This window comes from Euleptes europaea, chromosome 11 (genome assembly GCF_029931775.1).
Source record: "Euleptes europaea isolate rEulEur1 chromosome 11, rEulEur1.hap1, whole genome shotgun sequence".
Lineage (NCBI taxonomy): Eukaryota > Metazoa > Chordata > Lepidosauria > Squamata > Sphaerodactylidae > Euleptes > Euleptes europaea.
The window spans coordinates 41,842,207-41,851,150 of record NC_079322.1 but is presented as its reverse complement, the minus strand read 5'-3'; the positions used below and the strand labels follow the sequence as shown (position 1 = coordinate 41,851,150).

The following is an 8,944-nucleotide window of genomic DNA, read 5'->3' as shown; positions in this document are numbered from 1 at the left end:
GAGCGTTTATTGAGATACTTCTAGTCAATTGGTCAGAGCACATGACCCTTAACCTCTCACCATTCACTGACTGCATTGTAGTATTCTCTGCTGCCAATGGGTGGTCTCAGTAGACAGTGGTCGCAGATGTCTGCTCCAGATAAGCCTAAAGTTCAGCTACTGGGAGGAGACCTGTCATTGACTTCAATGAAGGGTGAAATATGTAGGCGGTGTGGGGGAGGGGAGTGCTGAGGCTCCCTCAGCTCTCAAGAATGATAACATTTCTAGAGTATGACTGCTTACAGACAGGTTGAACCTTACCTTTAAATAGCCTTGCTACTTATACATCAACAGTGTTGGGAAATGCTGCAGACTGAATTTCATTTGACTGCCTGTTGTTAAGACCCTATACTAAAAATGGATCCAAATAAAGAACCGTATGGTAGCTGATTCAAAGATGACCCAGTGATGCTATTGGGGAGGGGCCATGGCTCAGTGGCAGAGCATCTGCTTGGCATGCAGAAGGTCCCAGGTTCAATCCCTGGCATCTCCAGTTAAAGGGACTAGGTAAGCAGGTGATGGGAAAGACCCCTGCCTGAGACCCTGGAGAGCCGCTGCCGGTCTGGGTAGACAATACTGACTTTGATGGACCGAGGGTCTGATTCGGTATAAGGCAGCTTCATGTGTGTTCATGTGTGATGCATATATACCACCTGTAGCTTTTGATGGTGTGATCATACCCAAAGCTACCACCCCTTTCCAGCTCCTCCTTAATCCAAGAAATAGCTAACTCCTAACTTAACAATGGGAAAGAAGGCAGCATGGTATGGCCCAATCTTGTCGGACATCAGAAGCTAAGTAGGGTCAGTACTTGGAAGGGAGGCCATCAAGGAAGACGCTGCAGAGTAAGGCAATGACAAACCACCTATGCTCAATCATTTGCCCCTTGCTGGAGGCGCCATAAGTCAACTGCAGATTGAAAGCAGTTTACACATGCACAACTTAGCCACATGTTTGGAGGCTACATATGACCTTGTTCCTACACTACGCCAGGTTCCTTAGGTCAAGGTTTTAAGTGGTTCCAAGTCACCTGAACCCACACTGTGGCTTGGACTAGGAAGAAACACTGGAAAAACGTGCAACATAGATACTACCAAATCCACTCATTCATTCCTCTCTGTTATATCCCACCCTTTTCACAAAGGACCTCAAGGTTTACTACGTGGATAGAGTTGTCCCCCCATTGGCTGACTAGCCAAAGGTGACCCAGTATGCTTCGCTGCCCATTCAAACCCTGGCCTCTGAGACCTATGCTCAGCGTTCTGTCCTCAGCATTATACCCGCTCTTGATTCTATCCCAACCACAGTCCATAGCAGACTCAGAGTACATGAGTCTAGCTCAGGGGTGGGGAACATCAGGCCCGGGGGCCATATAAGGCCCTCGAAATCATTTGTTCTGGCCCTTTATGGGTCCTGGTAGCTCAGAAGGATGCTGCCCCGCCTGAATCTCTTGGGCCCAGCTGGGGACAGCAGAGCTCAAAAGCAAGTCGCTCTATGTGGCAGACACTCGGAGCCATCTCCGGTCATGCCTCTTGGCTAAATGTTTGTCCAAATGTAGCAGGCTAATTTTTAAGATGATAATTTTGTATGGCCCCCGAATGATGTTATAAATATCCAAATGACCCTTGGCAGAAAAAAGGTTCCCCACCCCTGGTCTAGCTGAAACTGAAATATTTTCAGGACTCAGCAGAAGTTGCTGGCAGATCTGACATTTTCTGGTAAGCCTTTGGAAAAGCTTCCGTGTCTGCAAAAGACTCTGTAACATGCTGCCATGATTGTAGCACCACAAGGGCCGCTCACCTTGGCTTTTTCGTGACCCAGTTCATCTTCCCAGCCTGCCTGAAGCACATCTATCTCCTAATCCTTGAATAAATACTTTTCATGGTTGCAAGAGATGTACAAGTGAGGCAAAAGGGCTGTTGTTTCCAAAGAAGGGTTTGTTTATGGAGAGCTTCATAGATTTGTGTATCATCCTTGCACAGGGGCTATGCTAACCTTCACTGTGTTGGTTCCGTTTTAGTCTATGTGCTGCCAAAGTGAACACTTTGCTTATGTATCTCCTTAGAAAAGTGGGTTGCATTCTTTTCTTCCCAAACACCAGCAGTGGAAACCTGTACAGGTCCACAAGGGATACTGTTTGCTACAGCCCGGGATGGTGCTGACTCTTGTTCCCACAAGTCAGGCAGACTATACATTGCTGACTAAAGAACTTGCCACTTAAATTAGAACTCATGAAGCCATATGTTTGAAACTGGTGGGTCATATTTTATACAAAAATGATTGTGACAAGCTACATTTTATGCTGAGGAGCTGCATTTCAAGGGCAATGTTGTTATTAGTGCTGATTTGCACATTATAAACTTTATCCTATATTTGATTTTAAAAGAACCTGATAGCTATGATTAGCAAACCGCTTCTTTTTTAAAAAATTTTTTAATTAGCTAAAAGACTTCCTCATGGGATGTACTTTTATTGTCCCCTAACATTTCCTTCTTGTCCTCAGACCTTCTTGCTCTTGTCAGCTTCCACCCTCTCTGCCTGTCCAACCCTTCTGATAACATTGGCTGATTTCCAGTGATATCACAGCAGGGCTTTTCAGAGTTGTCAGAGCAGATAAGCAACTGGCAACCAAAGAGATTGTTGTCAACAAGCAGCAGAGTGCTAAAGAAGACTGTGATCAGTGAGCCCACAATGGTATCATATAGGATTGCCAGGTCACTCAGGGTAAACAGCGAGAGATCTGTAGGGAGCAGGCAATCAGCGTGCATGCAATGATGTCACTTCTAGTACACCGGCATTGCACGGGGGGGGGGGGGGGACAGACACTCTAGTACTTGAGAGTGATAGAGCATCCCCCAGTGCGATGCCGGCACTTCCACATCACACTGGAAGTGATGTCATCGCATGCGCACCCGGATCGCTCCTCCCCCTTTTGGCCAGCCTGCTTCCACCTGCCAGTCACATGGGTGTTGGCAGGCAGCTGCTGGAATCAGGGGGCAATTGCGCACTATTAGTGAGCACCTGAGGACCCTATAGTAGGGCAGCCAAAGGCATCCGAATATTTGAATTCCAAGGCCCATGAGCAACTCTTGTGAAATTCAGTACAGAGACATGCATATGATAGCTCTTTGCCTAAATATCTTTGAGTGCTGACTTCTTGCTTAGCAGAATTTTAGTTTGGACATAGGCCTCAGCTAATGATTGATGACAGTTTGCATATATCTTTTAAAAGATTTCAGATCCAATTCTGAAGGCCCTATTAATGACATATTTCAGACCTGAGCTATGCTGTTTTATTGGATTACAGGGCCGGATCTACATTTTTTGAAGGGGAGGAGTACAAAATGATACCCCCTTATATTATATACATATTTTTCTTTATATATATGTATATAATGAACATATAGCATATACATATGTAATCAACAACTCTTTTAAATGATAGAATAAATTGTGTTGAGTTCTGTGAATTGTTAATGAATAATTACACTTTTTCATTTTCTTATCCATCTATTATCTATGAATTCCTCCTAGAATTCCTTTTCTTGGCGGGATCCAAGGGAGTTCATAGCCAGACATGTATGGAAGACAGACTTTAATGAACTCAGAGGCATGATGAGAGTCATCCCTTGGCAAGAATGCTGGAAGGGAGAGGAGCAAGTGAAGGGTGGGCTCTCCTAAAACAAGAGCTCTTGCAGCTCAAGCCATCAGTATTCCAGTAAAATGGAAATGTGGCAGAGAATTCACTATGATGGGGGGAATTTAAATTCCAATGAAGGGAGCCCACTACAAGAATAAAGAAAACAGATTCAAAGTGTGATGGGCAGTAGATTCAGGATGGACAAAAGGAAATTCTTCTTTACACAGCAAGTGACTAAAATGTGGAATCCACTGCCAGAGGTCACAGGCATAGACAGCTTTAAAAGGAGATTAGACAGATTCATGGAGGACAGGTCTATCAGTGGCTACTAGTCATGGTAACTAAAGGGAATCTCCACGTTTGGAGGAAGTCAAGCTCTGAATCCCAGTGTCGGGAGGCAACATCAAGGGAAAGCCTCCGTCTGAATTCCCCCGTAGTTGGACCTCTAGAGGAAATGTTTGGCCACTGTGTGAGACAGGATGCTGGACTAGATGGAGAAAATTGATCCCCTCCTACAAAAGTGTTCATGTCTCACATTCTGCTGGTGGTATGAAGGCTGAAAGAAAAAAAAGTCTTCTACAGATCTGGCCTGAACAACCAACCCCTTTCTCTTTCTCACACAAGAATGCCCATAATTTCTGGTTTGTGGCTACATGAATAAACCACACCTAATCTTACCCCTACCACCCCCTTCCTTGCTCAGACTCCATGGCAAATCTGTGATAAAACTCTAGCAGGTGAGATCTTCAGACAAGTTTGCTTCTGAAAAAGCCTCTCACTGGAAAAGACAATAATGCTAGGGAAAGCAGAAGGCAGCAGGGAAAGAGGAAGACCCAACGTGAGATGGATCAATTCCATCAAGGAAGCCACGGCCCTCCATTTGCAAGACCTAAGCAAGGCCGTTAACAACAGAACATTTTGGAGGTCAATAATTCATGGGATTGTCATAAATTGGAAGGGACTTTACATAATGTATGCCCACACAGACGGACCCAGGCTCACGCCTCTTCCTCCCCACTACATCAGGCTCCCCTCTGTTTCTCCCCCCACACATCAGGCTCCCCTCTCTTTCTCCCCAGCCCCCCATCAGGCTCCCATCTCCTCCTTCAACCCAGCATAGGGTTGCCAACCTCCAGGTAGTACCTGGAGATCTCCCACTATTACAACTGATCTCCAGCCAATAGAGATCAGTTCAGCTGGAGAAAATGGCTGCTTTGGCAATTGGACTCTATGACACTGAAGTCTCTCCCCTCCCGAAACCCTGCCCTCCTCAGGCTCCACCCAAAAAAACCTCTCACCAGACCTGGCAACCCTACCCTGGCCCCAGGGATGCTCAGGTTTGTCTCCCCCCCAGGCTTGCCTGTGCTTCAGGCTTGCCTCCCCCCAGCCACAACCAGAACCCACCACTTGAGGAGGGACGGCTTCTGTGGCTGCCAGAGGCAGCAGGGCTGGAATGGTGATGTGCTCTTCTTCTCGATGTTGCAGGCCAGCGCATGAAGTTGGCCCCAGGCTCAGACAGCCACATAGCCAGGGATGCCTCACATCCGATGCGCTGGGGCCTGCCTGGGGTTGGGTTGTGAGATGTTTGTGTGCACGCGCAACTCTGAGTTGGCCTCCTTGGTGCCACATGCCTCTTTGCTGTTTGCTGCCTTGATCTCCCAACAGCAGTCGCATGGGCTGAGGAAGCAGGGTGGCAGCAGATGACACGAGCAGCTGCCGGACAGGCAGCCACCCCAACAGCCGGGCAGGCAGCCACAGTGGCGCCCCCTCTGCCTACCGCCCAGGGCAGCTACCCTCCCTTCACCCCCTAGATCTGGCCCTGTTAGATTATGGACAAAAATCTGGGAAACACCCCCCCCCCAATTATTCCAGATATTGTTGGACAGCAACGAAAACTATTAAGCAGTCCATGAACAAAACAGTACTTTTAATGGTTAATATCCCTTTCAGTCACAAGAAGCCCACAGGAAAAACAGTTTGGATGATTTTCTGACAGGAACACCCAAAGAGCATTGCTACATAAACACAGGAGAGTAGCAATATAGTCAAGCATAGTGTTCCCACATATTAGGGTTTAGTTTGGAAGAAATCAGTGTATTTTTATATGACATGAAGGAAGAGATCTTTCTGTCAGCAGAAGATAAATGAAAACATTGGATTTGCCTAGGCTTCCATTCACTGGCTTTTACTGTTCTGTATTTGCTATTATGAATGAGAGACTTTCCCCCATAAATACTGCTAGCGTACAGGTTTCTTGTTCTCTTGGTCATCTTAGAGGCTCAACCAGGCAATGTAGTTGTTCTGCTTTGTATGTGCAAAAGGTATGAACTATTATGTGGTTCTTTCCTGCTACACGGTTCCTATTTGGGGAGGGTGTAATCCACCTGGTAATCCCTTCTCTCCATAAAATATAAAAGCATATGCCCCAATCGGTGACTGTGTGTGGACTGTGTCTTTTGCACATGCTAGATGTAAGGAAGCAAGAATTTCCTTGCTGCATCAGATCAAGGTCCATTTGTTTCTAACAGTGGCCAACAACAAACATCTGAAAGCTTACAAGCAAAGCACCATAATGGTTTCTATCCCTGCTGTTAGTTTCAGCAACTGGTACTCAGAGGTACCATAAAGGTCCTATCATGACTAATAGCCACTGATTGATTTGTCCTGCAGGAGCAGATTAGCATGTGATCAAATATGTCTGGATGACTCCTGGAGGTTGCAAGGGGTAGAGGGCAACCCTTCAAAAATACTTCCAGCTATCTTTTCTGCTATCACGCACATTTAACCTGAACACTAAAGTAGCACAGCTTCATAAATCACAGCAAATTAGTTGTCATAAATCATAGTAGATATATGTCTTGGGCTGAATTACCAATTTTAAAAGACTTTTAATGCTTCCTTTTACTCTCCCCAAATGTCAACCCAACAAGCAAGACACAGTGAAGCCAACTGGGATGGATGCAGTTTCTAGCCTGAGGCTGCACTCCCGATATCTAGTTGGTGTCTGTCTCCAGGTAAAGATCTCAGGTAGCAGGTGCTGGGAAAGAACCTTCTCTTCCAAAGACCCTTGAGAGCTGCTGCCAGCTGGAGTAGACAATACTGACCCAGGCAGTCCAGTGGTCCAATAGTGTAGAAGGCAGATTCATCTGAAATGAGCTATGGAAAACCAGACCTTTTCAGGACATGCAACGTAACCTTCCTGCTTCTTCTTTAGCATGGTTTAGGCACAAATTACAAGCTATAAATTGGATAAAATGGAGGTGAGACTGGTTGGGAAAGCTGAGCTTTTGGAGGGAGCTATGCTACCTACCTTAGGTGGAGAGACTCTGTCCTCAACAGACTCTGATGTAGCCTCCAGGTGGAACCTGAGTATCCCCTGGAATTAAGCTCATCTCCAGACTACAGAGATCTGTTCCTCTGGATAAAATGAATACTGTGGAGGGTGGACTCTATGGCACTGTACCCCACTGAGGTCCCTGTCATCTCCAGGCTCCACCCCCAAATCTCCAGGAGTTTCCCAATCTGGATCTTGCAACCCTACTGTCCATCCCCTGCTGGTGGCCAAGGGAGGACCTGGCATCCTTACTTAGGTGCCTGGAAGTTCTTTTGGATCCAGCTGTTTTGTTGGAAAAGCAGATAAACCAAGTGGCAAACGTGCCTTTTTTCATCTTCACATGGCACAGAAATTGTCCCCTTTCTTGGACTCAGCCAGCATAGCCCTACTAATCCATGCTATGGTAATTTTGAGACTGGATTCTTGTAGCAAGCCCCAGAAGGGGTGCCCCTGGAAGGCAACACAGAAGCTACAATTGGTGCACAGTTCAACAGCTAGAGTTTTGACAGGAGATAAGCATTCTGAATGTGTCTCCCCAGGTTTAAGGCTGTCACACTGGCTACCAGTTTGCTTCCATGCTCAATTCAAGATGCTGGAGTTAACCTATAACTTTTTCAAGCCTCTACCCTGAACTGTGGCTTACTTAGCTTGTACATAAATCCAGCTTTGAGCCTAACTTCAGGGTGTCGGGGGTGGGAAGGAAATTTGCTCCAACATCATGATGTCACTTCCAGCATGAACCGAGAAATGGCATAATCCCACCAGGGAAACACTAGGATTCTACCAAAACTTTATGGTAAAACCATAGACAGCACAGCATTGGTATGATGCCAATTAATATATCCCTGCCCACCAAAAGCTTCAACCAGATGCCAGCTCAGCTGGCAACTTTATCTTCTACATTTCCCCTTCCACATAGATGGAGGTAACAGGTAGGGCTGTCAATTCGGTTCGGCCCGAACTGAAAATCAGCCGAATTTCCCTTGATTCGGCGGTTTTTAGTTCGGACGGATCCGAACTCAAAACTGGCGGGCAACCGGGGGGGCCGAATTCAGCGAGTTCGGGAGTTCGGGGAATAAATTTGGCCAATTCGGCCGTCAGTAAGCAGCATAACCGTCAGTAAGCAGCATTCTCCTCCCCCGGCCAATCGGTGGCCAAGCTGGGTCTTCTTCTGGCCAATCAGTCAGGATTGAGTGCTGGAGGAATCAGCTGATGTGCGGCCGGCCGGGGAAAGAGAGAGAGAGAGGGAAATCCTCATGTGCGTGTGAGGGGGTGCTTGTGCACATTCGCTCCTTTCCGTGGCTGCAGGGGGCGCATTTTTGGGGGTACCGACCCCAAACTTTCAGGGGATATTCAGACAGGTTTTTTTAAGAGACCACCCAAGTTTTGTAAACATTGGGTCAGGGGGTCCCGAGATATGGGCTCCCCCCCTTTTTTCTTTCCATGGCTGCAGAGGGCGCATTTTTGGGTGTGCCGACCCCAAACTTTCAGCGGAGCATCAGACTAGGCTTCTTAAGATACCCCCCAAGTTTTGTAAACATTGGGTCAGGGGCCCCCGAGATATGGGCTCCACCCCTTTTTCCTCTCCCCCCTTTTCCATTTTCGTGGCTGCAGGGGGCGCTTTTTTGGGGGTTCAGCCCCCAAACTTTTGTCATAGCTTCAGAGAATCCCTCTTAAGAGACCACCCAAGTTTTGTAAAGATGGGTTCAGTGGGGGCTGAAATATTGGCTCCCCCCCCTTTTCTCTTTCCATGGCTGCAGGGGGCGCATTTTTGGGTGTGCCGATCCCAGACTTTCGGCGGAGCTTCAGTCAAGGCTTTTTAAGAGACCACCCAAGTTTTGTAAACATTGGGTCAGGGCCCCCCGAGATATGGGCTTTCCCCTTTCCCCTATTGGGATGAATGGATCACCCTCGAGAGATGCATACATATG

At 47.0% G+C, this 8,944-nt stretch overlaps 1 non-coding gene across 1 annotated transcript; it reads right to left on the bottom strand.

The window, feature by feature from the left end:
• Positions 1-1,976: 1,976 nt before the first annotated feature.
• On the bottom strand, positions 1,977-2,083 carry LOC130484889 (U6 spliceosomal RNA). Its single transcript, XR_008933700.1, has one exon. It is a non-coding gene; the product is annotated as a U6 spliceosomal RNA (small nuclear RNA).
• Positions 2,084-8,944: the final 6,861 nt, after the last annotated feature.